The sequence below is a fragment of the Microcebus murinus genome, unplaced genomic scaffold, assembly GCF_040939455.1.
Source record: "Microcebus murinus isolate Inina unplaced genomic scaffold, M.murinus_Inina_mat1.0 scaf006_hap2_Mmur4.0, whole genome shotgun sequence".
NCBI lineage: Eukaryota > Metazoa > Chordata > Mammalia > Primates > Cheirogaleidae > Microcebus > Microcebus murinus.
In genome coordinates, this window is record NW_027438952.1 from 735,290 (window position 1) to 752,716 (window position 17,427).

At 64.7% G+C, this 17,427-nt stretch overlaps 5 pseudogenes; all 5 read right to left on the minus strand.

Moving 5' to 3' along the window:
• Positions 1-2,082: 2,082 nt before the first annotated feature.
• On the minus strand, positions 2,083-2,201 carry LOC142866556 (uncharacterized; annotated as a pseudogene).
• A 3,558-nt stretch (positions 2,202-5,759) lies between these two features.
• Positions 5,760-5,878, minus strand: LOC142866557 (uncharacterized; annotated as a pseudogene).
• A 3,558-nt stretch (positions 5,879-9,436) lies between these two features.
• LOC142866558 (uncharacterized) lies at positions 9,437-9,555 on the minus strand (annotated as a pseudogene).
• Positions 9,556-13,129: 3,574 nt separating this feature from the next.
• Positions 13,130-13,248, minus strand: LOC142866559 (uncharacterized; annotated as a pseudogene).
• A 3,541-nt stretch (positions 13,249-16,789) lies between these two features.
• LOC142866560 (uncharacterized) lies at positions 16,790-16,908 on the minus strand (annotated as a pseudogene).
• Between the last annotated feature and the right edge of the window lie 519 nt (positions 16,909-17,427).

The following is a 17,427-nucleotide window of genomic DNA, read 5'->3' on the forward strand; positions in this document are numbered from 1 at the left end:
TGGGAGATGCCACCTCCCAGCTCCGGGTCCCTGCAGGAAGCGTTGGCAAGCACAGGGCCAGTCCCCCAAAGGCCCAGGTGCAGGGAGCCCAGGCCAAGCAGCCTGTGGAAGAAGCCACATGCCGTGCCACCCCGGGAACACGACTGCAGGTCGCGGCCCCTCCCGCCTCCTCCCCGACATGGCGCAGGGCTCAGAGACACCTGAGACGCTGCTACCAAAGTCCCAAGGGCATCGGTTGCTCCTCCAAAGCACCCGAGCAGACCGCGTTGTCCAGCCAGCCCCTGGGCCTCCCTGGGGTGCCCAGCACAAAAGTGCAGACAACCCCCGGACTCGCAATATCAGTTTGAGGATGTTCCTGCCATTCTAAGGACCCGCAGGCCAGCTGGGCCTTCAGGCAGGACAGAGAGCCCCGGAATCCGACGTGGAGAGCTGCGTGGACGTCCCCATCAGGAGGCGGTCCCCACCTCCGAGGCTCTCCCCTTGCGGGGAGCGGCAGCCCCAGGGCCTCAGGGAAGACACCAGGCTGGGCCCCCGCGGCACAGCGGGGCACGTCCCCGTCCCCGGCAGGCAGGCGACTTAGCGATGCCTGCGCCAGACTGCTGCGGCCGCCCTGCTGCCGGGTTCCTGGAGGGCTTCCTGGAAGCAGCGTCCACACCAAGCCCCTGGAAGGCCCAGGCGACGGAGGAGCCGGTCAGGCAGGGGCCGAGGACGGTGACGGGCGGGGAGGAGCGTGTCAGGCAGGGGCCGAGGACGGTGACAGGCCGGGCGGGAAGGAGCCGGTCAGGCGGGGGCCCAGGACAGTGACGGGCCTGGCCGGGGAGGAGCGAGTCAGGCAGTGGCCCAGGTGGTGGGCCGGGCGGAGAGGAGCCTGTCAGGCAGGGGCAGAGGACGGTGACGGTGACGGTGACGGTGACGGGCCGGGGCGGGAAGGGGCCGGTCAGGCAGGGGCAGGGGCCGAGGACAGTGACGGGCCTGGCGGGGGAGGAGCGCGTCAGGCAGGGGCAGAGGAGACGGGCTGGGTAAGGGGTAGGGTGACAGTTAGGGCACAATTCACAATCGCAAAGATGTGGAAGCGACCCGAGTGCCCATCCATCCAGGAGTGCATTAGTAACATGTGGCGCGTGGACACCACGGAGTGCCATTCGGCTGTGAGGAGCAGCGGTGAGGGGGCGCCTCTCGTGTTCTCCTGGCCAGAGCTGGAACCCGTTCCAGTAGGCCAGGTGTCCCAAGAACGGACACACGAGCACCACGTGCGCGCGCTCACCGGCAAATTGGTAGGAACGGATGGACACCTAAGTGGACAGCGAGGAATCACCTTCATCGGGTGGGTGTCGGGCGGGCGTGGGGAGGGGGTGGGCATACACATCCATTAGGGAGGGGGTGGGTGCGCACCGACTGGGGGATGGGCGCACTTGAAGCTCTGACCCGAGGGGGGAGGCGGGGAAAGAGCAATGCACCCGACCTGAACATTGGTACCCCCACAATACGCTGGGAGAGAATGAGAAATAAATAAGGAGACAGGGGGGAGGGGGGCACGGGCAACACATGTCACCTCAATACTTGTACTCCCATCATCTGCTAGAAAGGAGAGAGAAAAGAAAATGCAATAATAGAGATAAGAGACACTTTCTAAGAACATGAATCCGAAAAGAAAAGTAAAAGGAGGCCTGTCGAGCAGGTCTGGGTGTGACTCCGGATCCCCCAACCTCCAGTGCCACCACCAGAGATTCCTACGTGTAGCCCATAGAACCCCAAAAGCAACGGGACGAGTTCTGGTCACATACTCGCTCAAAGTGACATCCTGGAATCCTTCCGGAACTCCCTCCCCTCTCAGACTCTCCAGGTTTCCTCCAGCGTGTCGTTTCCCACAGACCAGACCTTTGGACTGAGACCGGACAGTCCAGATGGCACGCATGCTGCCCCGCGGCGGCGGTGTCCCGGCTTGGGACAAGAGGAGGCCCCACGGTGCGGGCTGGGGCGGCAGGCACCGCGGCGGGCGCTGAGGGTGGGGGTGATCCGCCGGACCGCCGCCCCGCCGCGCTCCCGGCAAGGGGACAGAGCAACAGGCAAAAAAAAAAAAAAAGCCTAGGGCACCCGGGATTCCCAGGCGGTCTCCCATCCAAGTACTAACCAGGCCCGACGCTGCTTAGCTTCGGAGATCAGACGAGACGGGGCGCGTTCGGGGTGGTGTGGCCCTAGACCGCGGAGGGCGCCCCTGCCCCGCTCAAGAGGCCAGCCTCACTGCGCTTCCCCGCGATAGCGCTGACCCGCGCCGGGCCTGTGCAGTTGGCCGACCCGGTCGGGCGGACTCCGGAGGACTGAGGTGAGGGACGGGGCGGGGTGGGGTGGGGTGGGGGGCTGTCTACACACACACACACACACACACACACACACACACACACACACACAAACACACACACACACAGACACGATGCGCCTCCACGGCTGGACCCGCCAAGGTGGAGACCTTCCAGCCCCCCTCCTCTCCTCACCTCGCCTCCTTCACCTACCCGCCCCCACCCCCAGCGCGCCGCCGCTGACTGCGCACGCGCGCTCACCCTTTGACCCCAGCCAGGGGCCGCCCTCCCGCACAACCCCTGTCAGCTGCGCCCCCGCCCTGTGGGTGGGCTGCCGCCTATTCCCCAGGGCCAGGGCTGGGGCACAGCGCATGGGGGAGGGGAGCGAGTGTAGGGGCGTCTCTCGGGATGTGTCCCATGGCTGGGGTGGGGCGGGGTGGTTTGGGGGGCGCTGAAGAAATCAGTCCCCTCCATCTCCTACCTCTGGAAAACCCCCAAGCCCTTGGAGAACTGCCGGCACCGCTCCCGTGGGGGCCGGGACCCTGCTCCGTGTCCTCCTGTGGCCCAGTCCAAGGGGCCTGGGCCTGGCCCGGGGCTGGATTGGACCCCAACCACCCTCGGGTGTGGACTTGCTAAAAGCCGGCGATTAGATATTGGATTCGAGCTTCCTTGAGGTCATTTCACTAATGAGTGCACCGGAAAGAGTTTCCTAATCCATCTGTGAGGGTGGCAACTGAAAGAGAATTTTAAAGCTGACAGAATAGGCGAGGAAAGGCATAGGAGATTTCCACACCCAGTAAGGCAGACTTTCCCGAAATGGAAGAAAGAAACGAGCAAACAGAGACACCGGTAGCCCGCCCGGATCAGAGTCGGCTCCTTAGAGAAAGCACCCTGACCAGGTTCACCCGTGGGTGGGTGGCGAGCCAGTGGCATTCAGAAGCGCGAGGCCCGCAGTCTGTGCAGAAGACACCTGCACTCGGGTGTGTGTGGCGGCACGATTCCCAAGCAGCTCCAAATGGTAATCCAAAGAGAAGCCAGGGAGTTCCCAAGGCCCCAGGTGTCCTCAGCCCACGACTGGCTGCTGTGGGAATGCGAAGCCCGGCTCCTTGTCTCAGAGCGGGACAACCAGGAGGTGTGACGACGTACACCCCGGGGTTCCCAGGAGGATCAGGCTGAAGCTGGTACTTGGCCTGAAAATGTCCCCTCGCATGGGCACCCCCTTCCGCTTCCGGCTCCTCTGCTCCCGGTGCCCCTCCATCCAGGGGCCAGACTTTAAGAAGTCACCCGCAGGAGAATCCTGGTCCCAAAGGAGCCTTCTGGGGGACCCGTGCTGAGAGAGGTTGTGGGCATGGCCCGCTGGGGCTCTGCCCGGCCCAGGGCTGGGAGATGCCACCTCCCAGCTCCGGGTCCCTGCAGGAAGCGTTGGCAAGCACAGGGCCAGTCCCCCAAAGGCCCAGGTGCAGGGAGCCCAGGCCAAGCAGCCTGTGGAAGAAGCCACATGCCGTGCCACCCCGGGAACACGACTGCAGGTCGCGGCCCCTCCCGCCTCCTCCCCGACATGGCGCAGGGCTCAGAGACACCTGAGACGCTGCTACCAAAGTCCCAAGGGCATCGGTTGCTCCTCCAAAGCACCCGAGCAGACCGCGTTGTCCAGCCAGCCCCTGGGCCTCCCTGGGGTGCCCAGCACAAAAGTGCAGACAACCCCCGGACTCGCAATATCAGTTTGAGGATGTTCCTGCCATTCTAAGGACCCGCAGGCCAGCTGGGCCTTCAGGCAGGACAGAGAGCCCCGGAATCCGACGTGGAGAGCTGCGTGGACGTCCCCATCAGGAGGCGGTCCCCACCTCCGAGGCTCTCCCCTTGCGGGGAGCGGCAGCCCCAGGGCCTCAGGGAAGACACCAGGCTGGGCCCCCGCGGCACAGCGGGGCACGTCCCCGTCCCCGGCAGGCAGGCGACTTAGCGATGCCTGCGCCAGACTGCTGCGGCCGCCCTGCTGCCGGGTTCCTGGAGGGCTTCCTGGAAGCAGCGTCCACACCAAGCCCCTGGAAGGCCCAGGCGACGGAGGAGCCGGTCAGGCAGGGGCCGAGGACGGTGACGGGCGGGGAGGAGCGTGTCAGGCAGGGGCCGAGGACGGTGACAGGCCGGGCGGGAAGGAGCCGGTCAGGCGGGGGCCCAGGACAGTGACGGGCCTGGCCGGGGAGGAGCGAGTCAGGCAGTGGCCCAGGTGGTGGGCCGGGCGGAGAGGAGCCTGTCAGGCAGGGGCAGAGGACGGTGACGGTGACGGTGACGGTGACGGGCCGGGGCGGGAAGGGGCCGGTCAGGCAGGGGCAGGGGCCGAGGACAGTGACGGGCCTGGCGGGGGAGGAGCGCGTCAGGCAGGGGCAGAGGAGACGGGCTGGGTAAGGGGTAGGGTGACAGTTAGGGCACAATTCACAATCGCAAAGATGTGGAAGCGACCCGAGTGCCCATCCATCCAGGAGTGCATTAGTAACATGTGGCGCGTGGACACCACGGAGTGCCATTCGGCTGTGAGGAGCAGCGGTGAGGGGGCGCCTCTCGTGTTCTCCTGGCCAGAGCTGGAACCCGTTCCAGTAGGCCAGGTGTCCCAAGAACGGACACACGAGCACCACGTGCGCGCGCTCACCGGCAAATTGGTAGGAACGGATGGACACCTAAGTGGACAGCGAGGAATCACCTTCATCGGGTGGGTGTCGGGCGGGCGTGGGGAGGGGGTGGGCATACACATCCATTAGGGAGGGGGTGGGTGCGCACCGACTGGGGGATGGGCGCACTTGAAGCTCTGACCCGAGGGGGGAGGCGGGGAAAGAGCAATGCACCCGACCTGAACATTGGTACCCCCACAATACGCTGGGAGAGAATGAGAAATAAATAAGGAGACAGGGGGGAGGGGGGCACGGGCAACACATGTCACCTCAATACTTGTACTCCCATCATCTGCTAGAAAGGAGAGAGAAAAGAAAATGCAATAATAGAGATAAGAGACACTTTCTAAGAACATGAATCCGAAAAGAAAAGTAAAAGGAGGCCTGTCGAGCAGGTCTGGGTGTGACTCCGGATCCCCCAACCTCCAGTGCCACCACCAGAGATTCCTACGTGTAGCCCATAGAACCCCAAAAGCAACGGGACGAGTTCTGGTCACATACTCGCTCAAAGTGACATCCTGGAATCCTTCCGGAACTCCCTCCCCTCTCAGACTCTCCAGGTTTCCTCCAGCGTGTCGTTTCCCACAGACCAGACCTTTGGACTGAGACCGGACAGTCCAGATGGCACGCATGCTGCCCCGCGGCGGCGGTGTCCCGGCTTGGGACAAGAGGAGGCCCCACGGTGCGGGCTGGGGCGGCAGGCACCGCGGCGGGCGCTGAGGGTGGGGGTGATCCGCCGGACCGCCGCCCCGCCGCGCTCCCGGCAAGGGGACAGAGCAACAGGCAAAAAAAAAAAAAAAGCCTAGGGCACCCGGGATTCCCAGGCGGTCTCCCATCCAAGTACTAACCAGGCCCGACGCTGCTTAGCTTCGGAGATCAGACGAGACGGGGCGCGTTCGGGGTGGTGTGGCCCTAGACCGCGGAGGGCGCCCCTGCCCCGCTCAAGAGGCCAGCCTCACTGCGCTTCCCCGCGATAGCGCTGACCCGCGCCGGGCCTGTGCAGTTGGCCGACCCGGTCGGGCGGACTCCGGAGGACTGAGGTGAGGGACGGGGCGGGGTGGGGTGGGGTGGGGGGCTGTCTACACACACACACACACACACACACACACACACACACACACACACAAACACACACACACACAGACACGATGCGCCTCCACGGCTGGACCCGCCAAGGTGGAGACCTTCCAGCCCCCCTCCTCTCCTCACCTCGCCTCCTTCACCTACCCGCCCCCACCCCCAGCGCGCCGCCGCTGACTGCGCACGCGCGCTCACCCTTTGACCCCAGCCAGGGGCCGCCCTCCCGCACAACCCCTGTCAGCTGCGCCCCCGCCCTGTGGGTGGGCTGCCGCCTATTCCCCAGGGCCAGGGCTGGGGCACAGCGCATGGGGGAGGGGAGCGAGTGTAGGGGCGTCTCTCGGGATGTGTCCCATGGCTGGGGTGGGGCGGGGTGGTTTGGGGGGCGCTGAAGAAATCAGTCCCCTCCATCTCCTACCTCTGGAAAACCCCCAAGCCCTTGGAGAACTGCCGGCACCGCTCCCGTGGGGGCCGGGACCCTGCTCCGTGTCCTCCTGTGGCCCAGTCCAAGGGGCCTGGGCCTGGCCCGGGGCTGGATTGGACCCCAACCACCCTCGGGTGTGGACTTGCTAAAAGCCGGCGATTAGATATTGGATTCGAGCTTCCTTGAGGTCATTTCACTAATGAGTGCACCGGAAAGAGTTTCCTAATCCATCTGTGAGGGTGGCAACTGAAAGAGAATTTTAAAGCTGACAGAATAGGCGAGGAAAGGCATAGGAGATTTCCACACCCAGTAAGGCAGACTTTCCCGAAATGGAAGAAAGAAACGAGCAAACAGAGACACCGGTAGCCCGCCCGGATCAGAGTCGGCTCCTTAGAGAAAGCACCCTGACCAGGTTCACCCGTGGGTGGGTGGCGAGCCAGTGGCATTCAGAAGCGCGAGGCCCGCAGTCTGTGCAGAAGACACCTGCACTCGGGTGTGTGTGGCGGCACGATTCCCAAGCAGCTCCAAATGGTAATCCAAAGAGAAGCCAGGGAGTTCCCAAGGCCCCAGGTGTCCTCAGCCCACGACTGGCTGCTGTGGGAATGCGAAGCCCGGCTCCTTGTCTCAGAGCGGGACAACCAGGAGGTGTGACGACGTACACCCCGGGGTTCCCAGGAGGATCAGGCTGAAGCTGGTACTTGGCCTGAAAATGTCCCCTCGCATGGGCACCCCCTTCCGCTTCCGGCTCCTCTGCTCCCGGTGCCCCTCCATCCAGGGGCCAGACTTTAAGAAGTCACCCGCAGGAGAATCCTGGTCCCAAAGGAGCCTTCTGGGGGACCCGTGCTGAGAGAGGTTGTGGGCATGGCCCGCTGGGGCTCTGCCCGGCCCAGGGCTGGGAGATGCCACCTCCCAGCTCCGGGTCCCTGCAGGAAGCGTTGGCAAGCACAGGGCCAGTCCCCCAAAGGCCCAGGTGCAGGGAGCCCAGGCCAAGCAGCCTGTGGAAGAAGCCACATGCCGTGCCACCCCGGGAACACGACTGCAGGTCGCGGCCCCTCCCGCCTCCTCCCCGACATGGCGCAGGGCTCAGAGACACCTGAGACGCTGCTACCAAAGTCCCAAGGGCATCGGTTGCTCCTCCAAAGCACCCGAGCAGACCGCGTTGTCCAGCCAGCCCCTGGGCCTCCCTGGGGTGCCCAGCACAAAAGTGCAGACAACCCCCGGACTCGCAATATCAGTTTGAGGATGTTCCTGCCATTCTAAGGACCCGCAGGCCAGCTGGGCCTTCAGGCAGGACAGAGAGCCCCGGAATCCGACGTGGAGAGCTGCGTGGACGTCCCCATCAGGAGGCGGTCCCCACCTCCGAGGCTCTCCCCTTGCGGGGAGCGGCAGCCCCAGGGCCTCAGGGAAGACACCAGGCTGGGCCCCCGTGGCACAGCGGGGCACGTCCCCGTCCCCGGCAGGCAGGCGACTTAGCGATGCCTGCGCCAGACTGCTGCGGCCGCCCTGCTGCCGGGTTCCTGGAGGGCTTCCTGGAAGCAGCGTCCACACCAAGCCCCTGGAAGGCCCAGGCGACGGAGGAGCCGGTCAGGCAGGGGCCGAGGACGGTGACGGGCGGGGAGGAGCGTGTCAGGCAGGGGCCGAGGACGGTGACAGGCCGGGCGGGAAGGAGCCGGTCAGGCGGGGGCCCAGGACAGTGACGGGCCTGGCCGGGGAGGAGCGAGTCAGGCAGTGGCCCAGGTGGTGGGCCGGGCGGAGAGGAGCCTGTCAGGCAGGGGCAGAGGACGGTGACGGTGACGGTGACGGTGACGGGCCGGGGCGGGAAGGGGCCGGTCAGGCAGGGGCAGGGGCCGAGGACAGTGACGGGCCTGGCGGGGGAGGAGCGCGTCAGGCAGGGGCAGAGGAGACGGGCTGGGTAAGGGGTAGGGTGACAGTTAGGGCACAATTCACAATCGCAAAGATGTGGAAGCGACCCGAGTGCCCATCCATCCAGGAGTGCATTAGTAACATGTGGCGCGTGGACACCACGGAGTGCCATTCGGCTGTGAGGAGCAGCGGTGAGGGGGCGCCTCTCGTGTTCTCCTGGCCAGAGCTGGAACCCGTTCCAGTAGGCCAGGTGTCCCAAGAACGGACACACGAGCACCACGTGCGCGCGCTCACCGGCAAATTGGTAGGAACGGATGGACACCTAAGTGGACAGCGAGGAATCACCTTCATCGGGTGGGTGTCGGGCGGGCGTGGGGAGGGGGTGGGCATACACATCCATTAGGGAGGGGGTGGGTGCGCACCGACTGGGGGATGGGCGCACTTGAAGCTCTGACCCGAGGGGGGAGGCGGGGAAAGAGCAATGCACCCGACCTGAACATTGGTACCCCCACAATACGCTGGGAGAGAATGAGAAATAAATAAGGAGACAGGGGGGAGGGGGGCACGGGCAACACATGTCACCTCAATACTTGTACTCCCATCATCTGCTAGAAAGGAGAGAGAAAAGAAAATGCAATAATAGAGATAAGAGACACTTTCTAAGAACATGAATCCGAAAAGAAAAGTAAAAGGAGGCCTGTCGAGCAGGTCTGGGTGTGACTCCGGATCCCCCAACCTCCAGTGCCACCACCAGAGATTCCTACGTGTAGCCCATAGAACCCCAAAAGCAACGGGACGAGTTCTGGTCACATACTCGCTCAAAGTGACATCCTGGAATCCTTCCGGAACTCCCTCCCCTCTCAGACTCTCCAGGTTTCCTCCAGCGTGTCGTTTCCCACAGACCAGACCTTTGGACTGAGACCGGACAGTCCAGATGGCACGCATGCTGCCCCGCGGCGGCGGTGTCCCGGCTTGGGACAAGAGGAGGCCCCACGGTGCGGGCTGGGGCGGCAGGCACCGCGGCGGGCGCTGAGGGTGGGGGTGATCCGCCGGACCGCCGCCCCGCCGCGCTCCCGGCAAGGGGACAGAGCAACAGGCAAAAAAAAAAAAAAAGCCTAGGGCACCCGGGATTCCCAGGCGGTCTCCCATCCAAGTACTAACCAGGCCCGACGCTGCTTAGCTTCGGAGATCAGACGAGACGGGGCGCGTTCGGGGTGGTGTGGCCCTAGACCGCGGAGGGCGCCCCTGCCCCGCTCAAGAGGCCAGCCTCACTGCGCTTCCCCGCGATAGCGCTGACCCGCGCCGGGCCTGTGCAGTTGGCCGACCCGGTCGGGCGGACTCCGGAGGACTGAGGTGAGGGACGGGGCGGGGTGGGGTGGGGTGGGGGGCTGTCTACACACACACACACACACACACACACACACACACACACACACACAAACACACACACACACAGACACGATGCGCCTCCACGGCTGGACCCGCCAAGGTGGAGACCTTCCAGCCCCCCTCCTCTCCTCACCTCGCCTCCTTCACCTACCCGCCCCCACCCCCAGCGCGCCGCCGCTGACTGCGCACGCGCGCTCACCCTTTGACCCCAGCCAGGGGCCGCCCTCCCGCACAACCCCTGTCAGCTGCGCCCCCGCCCTGTGGGTGGGCTGCCGCCTATTCCCCAGGGCCAGGGCTGGGGCACAGCGCATGGGGGAGGGGAGCGAGTGTAGGGGCGTCTCTCGGGATGTGTCCCATGGCTGGGGTGGGGCGGGGTGGTTTGGGGGGCGCTGAAGAAATCAGTCCCCTCCATCTCCTACCTCTGGAAAACCCCCAAGCCCTTGGAGAACTGCCGGCACCGCTCCCGTGGGGGCCGGGACCCTGCTCCGTGTCCTCCTGTGGCCCAGTCCAAGGGGCCTGGGCCTGGCCCGGGGCTGGATTGGACCCCAACCACCCTCGGGTGTGGACTTGCTAAAAGCCGGCGATTAGATATTGGATTCGAGCTTCCTTGAGGTCATTTCACTAATGAGTGCACCGGAAAGAGTTTCCTAATCCATCTGTGAGGGTGGCAACTGAAAGAGAATTTTAAAGCTGACAGAATAGGCGAGGAAAGGCATAGGAGATTTCCACACCCAGTAAGGCAGACTTTCCCGAAATGGAAGAAAGAAACGAGCAAACAGAGACACCGGTAGCCCGCCCGGATCAGAGTCGGCTCCTTAGAGAAAGCACCCTGACCAGGTTCACCCGTGGGTGGGTGGCGAGCCAGTGGCATTCAGAAGCGCGAGGCCCGCAGTCTGTGCAGAAGACACCTGCACTCGGGTGTGTGTGGCGGCACGATTCCCAAGCAGCTCCAAATGGTAATCCAAAGAGAAGCCAGGGAGTTCCCAAGGCCCCAGGTGTCCTCAGCCCACGACTGGCTGCTGTGGGAATGCGAAGCCCGGCTCCTTGTCTCAGAGCGGGACAACCAGGAGGTGTGACGACGTACACCCCGGGGTTCCCAGGAGGATCAGGCTGAAGCTGGTACTTGGCCTGAAAATGTCCCCTCGCATGGGCACCCCCTTCCGCTTCCGGCTCCTCTGCTCCCGGTCCCCCTCCATCCAGGGGCCAGACTTTAAGAAGTCACCCGCAGGAGAATCCTGGTCCCAAAGGAGCCTTCTGGGGGACCCGTGCTGAGAGAGGTTGTGGGCATGGCCCGCTGGGGCTCTGCCCGGCCCAGGGCTGGGAGATGCCACCTCCCAGCTCCGGGTCCCTGCAGGAAGCGTTGGCAAGCACAGGGCCAGTCCCCCAAAGGCCCAGGTGCAGGGAGCCCAGGCCAAGCAGCCTGTGGAAGAAGCCACATGCCGTGCCACCCCGGGAACACGACTGCAGGTCGCGGCCCCTCCCGCCTCCTCCCCGACATGGCGCAGGGCTCAGAGACACCTGAGACGCTGCTACCAAAGTCCCAAGGGCATCGGTTGCTCCTCCAAAGCACCCGAGCAGACCGCGTTGTCCAGCCAGCCCCTGGGCCTCCCTGGGGTGCCCAGCACAAAAGTGCAGACAACCCCCGGACTCGCAATATCAGTTTGAGGATGTTCCTGCCATTCTAAGGACCCGCAGGCCAGCTGGGCCTTCAGGCAGGACAGAGAGCCCCGGAATCCGACGTGGAGAGCTGCGTGGACGTCCCCATCAGGAGGCGGTCCCCACCTCCGAGGCTCTCCCCTTGCGGGGAGCGGCAGCCCCAGGGCCTCAGGGAAGACACCAGGCTGGGCCCCCGCGGCACAGCGGGGCACGTCCCCGTCCCCGGCAGGCAGGCGACTTAGCGATGCCTGCGCCAGACTGCTGCGGCCGCCCTGCTGCCGGGTTCCTGGAGGGCTTCCTGGAAGCAGCGTCCACACCAAGCCCCTGGAAGGCCCAGGCGACGGAGGAGCCGGTCAGGCAGGGGCCGAGGACGGTGACGGGCGGGGAGGAGCGTGTCAGGCAGGGGCCGAGGACGGTGACAGGCCGGGCGGGAAGGAGCCGGTCAGGCGGGGGCCCAGGACAGTGACGGGCCTGGCCGGGGAGGAGCGAGTCAGGCAGTGGCCCAGGTGGTGGGCCGGGCGGAGAGGAGCCTGTCAGGCAGGGGCAGAGGACGGTGACGGTGACGGTGACGGTGACGGGCCGGGGCGGGAAGGGGCCGGTCAGGCAGGGGCAGGGGCCGAGGACAGTGACGGGCCTGGCGGGGGAGGAGCGCGTCAGGCAGGGGCAGAGGAGACGGGCTGGGTAAGGGGTAGGGTGACAGTTAGGGCACAATTCACAATCGCAAAGATGTGGAAGCGACCCGAGTGCCCATCCATCCAGGAGTGCATTAGTAACATGTGGCGCGTGGACACCACGGAGTGCCATTCGGCTGTGAGGAGCAGCGGTGAGGGGGCGCCTCTCGTGTTCTCCTGGCCAGAGCTGGAACCCGTTCCAGTAGGCCAGGTGTCCCAAGAACGGACACACGAGCACCACGTGCGCGCGCTCACCGGCAAATTGGTAGGAACGGATGGACACCTAAGTGGACAGCGAGGAATCACCTTCATCGGGTGGGTGTCGGGCGGGCGTGGGGAGGGGGTGGGCATACACATCCATTAGGGAGGGGGTGGGTGCGCACCGACTGGGGGATGGGCGCACTTGAAGCTCTGACCCGAGGGGGGAGGCGGGGAAAGAGCAATGCACCCGACCTGAACATTGGTACCCCCACAATACGCTGGGAGAGAATGAGAAATAAATAAGGAGACAGGGGGGAGGGGGGCACGGGCAACACATGTCACCTCAATACTTGTACTCCCATCATCTGCTAGAAAGGAGAGAGAAAAGAAAATGCAATAATAGAGATAAGAGACACTTTCTAAGAACATGAATCCGAAAAGAAAAGTAAAAGGAGGCCTGTCGAGCAGGTCTGGGTGTGACTCCGGATCCCCCAACCTCCAGTGCCACCACCAGAGATTCCTACGTGTAGCCCATAGAACCCCAAAAGCAACGGGACGAGTTCTGGTCACATACTCGCTCAAAGTGACATCCTGGAATCCTTCCGGAACTCCCTCCCCTCTCAGACTCTCCAGGTTTCCTCCAGCGTGTCGTTTCCCACAGACCAGACCTTTGGACTGAGACCGGACAGTCCAGATGGCACGCATGCTGCCCCGCGGCGGCGGTGTCCCGGCTTGGGACAAGAGGAGGCCCCACGGTGCGGGCTGGGGCGGCAGGCACCGCGGCGGGCGCTGAGGGTGGGGGTGATCCGCCGGACCGCCGCCCCGCCGCGCTCCGGGCAAGGGGACAGAGCAACAGGCAAAAAAAAAAAAAAAAAAAAAAAAAAAAAAAGCCTAGGGCACCCGGGATTCCCAGGCGGTCTCCCATCCAAGTACTAACCAGGCCCGACGCTGCTTAGCTTCGGAGATCAGACGAGACGGGGCGCGTTCGGGGTGGTGTGGCCCTAGACCGCGGAGGGCGCCCCTGCCCCGCTCAAGAGGCCAGCCTCACTGCGCTTCCCCGCGATAGCGCTGACCCGCGCCGGGCCTGTGCAGTTGGCCGACCCGGTCGGGCGGACTCCGGAGGACTGAGGTGAGGGACGGGGCGGGGTGGGGTGGGGTGGGGGGCTGTCTACACACACACACACACACACACACACACACACACACACACACACAAACACACACACACACAGACACGATGCGCCTCCACGGCTGGACCCGCCAAGGTGGAGACCTTCCAGCCCCCCTCCTCTCCTCACCTCGCCTCCTTCACCTACCCGCCCCCACCCCCAGCGCGCCGCCGCTGACTGCGCACGCGCGCTCACCCTTTGACCCCAGCCAGGGGCCGCCCTCCCGCACAACCCCTGTCAGCTGCGCCCCCGCCCTGTGGGTGGGCTGCCGCCTATTCCCCAGGGCCAGGGCTGGGGCACAGCGCATGGGGGAGGGGAGCGAGTGTAGGGGCGTCTCTCGGGATGTGTCCCATGGCTGGGGTGGGGCGGGGTGGTTTGGGGGGCGCTGAAGAAATCAGTCCCCTCCATCTCCTACCTCTGGAAAACCCCCAAGCCCTTGGAGAACTGCCGGCACCGCTCCCGTGGGGGCCGGGACCCTGCTCCGTGTCCTCCTGTGGCCCAGTCCAAGGGGCCTGGGCCTGGCCCGGGGCTGGATTGGACCCCAACCACCCTCGGGTGTGGACTTGCTAAAAGCCGGCGATTAGATATTGGATTCGAGCTTCCTTGAGGTCATTTCACTAATGAGTGCACCGGAAAGAGTTTCCTAATCCATCTGTGAGGGTGGCAACTGAAAGAGAATTTTAAAGCTGACAGAATAGGCGAGGAAAGGCATAGGAGATTTCCACACCCAGTAAGGCAGACTTTCCCGAAATGGAAGAAAGAAACGAGCAAACAGAGACACCGGTAGCCCGCCCGGATCAGAGTCGGCTCCTTAGAGAAAGCACCCTGACCAGGTTCACCCGTGGGTGGGTGGCGAGCCAGTGGCATTCAGAAGCGCGAGGCCCGCAGTCTGTGCAGAAGACACCTGCACTCGGGTGTGTGTGGCGGCACGATTCCCAAGCAGCTCCAAATGGTAATCCAAAGAGAAGCCAGGGAGTTCCCAAGGCCCCAGGTGTCCTCAGCCCACGACTGGCTGCTGTGGGAATGCGAAGCCCGGCTCCTTGTCTCAGAGCGGGACAACCAGGAGGTGTGACGACGTACACCCCGGGGTTCCCAGGAGGATCAGGCTGAAGCTGGTACTTGGCCTGAAAATGTCCCCTCGCATGGGCACCCCCTTCCGCTTCCGGCTCCTCTGCTCCCGGTGCCCCTCCATCCAGGGGCCAGACTTTAAGAAGTCACCCGCAGGAGAATCCTGGTCCCAAAGGAGCCTTCTGGGGGACCCGTGCTGAGAGAGGTTGTGGGCATGGCCCGCTGGGGCTCTGCCCGGCCCAGGGCTGGGAGATGCCACCTCCCAGCTCCGGGTCCCTGCAGGAAGCGTTGGCAAGCACAGGGCCAGTCCCCCAAAGGCCCAGGTGCAGGGAGCCCAGGCCAAGCAGCCTGTGGAAGAAGCCACATGCCGTGCCACCCCGGGAACACGACTGCAGGTCGCGGCCCCTCCCGCCTCCTCCCCGACATGGCGCAGGGCTCAGAGACACCTGAGACGCTGCTACCAAAGTCCCAAGGGCATCGGTTGCTCCTCCAAAGCACCCGAGCAGACCGCGTTGTCCAGCCAGCCCCTGGGCCTCCCTGGGGTGCCCAGCACAAAAGTGCAGACAACCCCCGGACTCGCAATATCAGTTTGAGGATGTTCCTGCCATTCTAAGGACCCGCAGGCCAGCTGGGCCTTCAGGCAGGACAGAGAGCCCCGGAATCCGACGTGGAGAGCTGCGTGGACGTCCCCATCAGGAGGCGGTCCCCACCTCCGAGGCTCTCCCCTTGCGGGGAGCGGCAGCCCCAGGGCCTCAGGGAAGACACCAGGCTGGGCCCCCGCGGCACAGCGGGGCACGTCCCCGTCCCCGGCAGGCAGGCGACTTAGCGATGCCTGCGCCAGACTGCTGCGGCCGCCCTGCTGCCGGGTTCCTGGAGGGCTTCCTGGAAGCAGCGTCCACACCAAGCCCCTGGAAGGCCCAGGCGACGGAGGAGCCGGTCAGGCAGGGGCCGAGGACGGTGACGGGCGGGGAGGAGCGTGTCAGGCAGGGGCCGAGGACGGTGACAGGCCGGGCGGGAAGGAGCCGGTCAGGCGGGGGCCCAGGACAGTGACGGGCCTGGCCGGGGAGGAGCGAGTCAGGCAGTGGCCCAGGTGGTGGGCCGGGCGGAGAGGAGCCTGTCAGGCAGGGGCAGAGGACGGTGACGGTGACGGGGCGGGAAGGGGCCGGTCAGGCAGGGGCAGGGGCCGAGGACAGTGACGGGCCTGGCGGGGGAGGAGCGCGTCAGGCAGGGGCAGAGGAGACGGGCTGGGTAAGGGGTAGGGTGACAGTTAGGGCACAATTCACAATCGCAAAGATGTGGAAGCGACCCGAGTGCCCATCCATCCAGGAGTGCATTAGTAACATGTGGCGCGTGGACACCACGGAGTGCCATTCGGCTGTGAGGAGCAGCGGTGAGGGGGCGCCTCTCGTGTTCTCCTGGCCAGAGCTGGAACCCGTTCCAGTAGGCCAGGTGTCCCAAGAACGGACACACGAGCACCACGTGCGCGCGCTCACCGGCAAATTGGTAGGAACGGATGGACACCTAAGTGGACAGCGAGGAATCACCTTCATCGGGTGGGTGTCGGGCGGGCGTGGGGAGGGGGTGGGCATACACATCCATTAGGGAGGGGGTGGGTGCGCACCGACTGGGGGATGGGCGCACTTGAAGCTCTGACCCGAGGGGGGAGGCGGGGAAAGAGCAATGCACCCGACCTGAACATTGGTACCCCCACAATACGCTGGGAGAGAATGAGAAATAAATAAGGAGACAGGGGGGAGGGGGGCACGGGCAACACATGTCACCTCAATACTTGTACTCCCATCATCTGCTAGAAAGGAGAGAGAAAAGAAAATGCAATAATAGAGATAAGAGACACTTTCTAAGAACATGAATCCGAAAAGAAAAGTAAAAGGAGGCCTGTCGAGCAGGTCTGGGTGTGACTCCGGATCCCCCAACCTCCAGTGCCACCACCAGAGATTCCTACGTGTAGCCCATAGAACCCCAAAAGCAACGGGACGAGTTCTGGTCACATACTCGCTCAAAGTGACATCCTGGAATCCTTCCGGAACTCCCTCCCCTCTCAGACTCTCCAGGTTTCCTCCAGCGTGTCGTTTCCCACAGACCAGACCTTTGGACTGAGACCGGACAGTCCAGATGGCACGCATGCTGCCCCGCGGCGGCGGTGTCCCGGCTTGGGACAAGAGGAGGCCCCACGGTGCGGGCTGGGGCGGCAGGCACCGCGGCGGGCGCTGAGGGTGGGGGTGATCCGCCGGACCGCCGCCCCGCCGCGCTCCCGGCAAGGGGACAGAGCAACAGGCAAAAAAAAAAAAAAAGCCTAGGGCACCCGGGATTCCCAGGCGGTCTCCCATCCAAGTACTAACCAGGCCCGACGCTGCTTAGCTTCGGAGATCAGACGAGACGGGGCGCGTTCGGGGTGGTGTGGCCCTAGACCGCGGAGGGCGCCCCTGCCCCGCTCAAGAGGCCAGCCTCACTGCGCTTCCCCGCGATAGCGCTGACCCGCGCCGGGCCTGTGCAGTTGGCCGACCCGGTCGGGCGGACTCCGGAGGACTGAGGTGAGGGACGGGGCGGGGTGGGGTGGGGTGGGGGGCTGTCTACACACACACACACACACACACACACACACACACACACACACACAAACACACACACACACAGACACGATGCGCCTCCACGGCTGGACCCGCCAAGGTGGAGACCTTCCAGCCCCCCTCCTCTCCTCACCTCGCCTCCTTCACCTACCCGCCCCCACCCCCAGCGCGCCGCCGCTGACTGCGCACGCGCGCTCACCCTTTGACCCCAGCCAGGGGCCGCCCTCCCGCACAACCCCTGTCAGCTGCGCCCCCGCCCTGTGGGTGGGCTGCCGCCTATTCCCCAGGGCCAGGGCTGGGGCACAGCGCATGGGGGAGGGGAGCGAGTGTAGGGGCGTCTCTCGGGATGTGTCCCATGGCT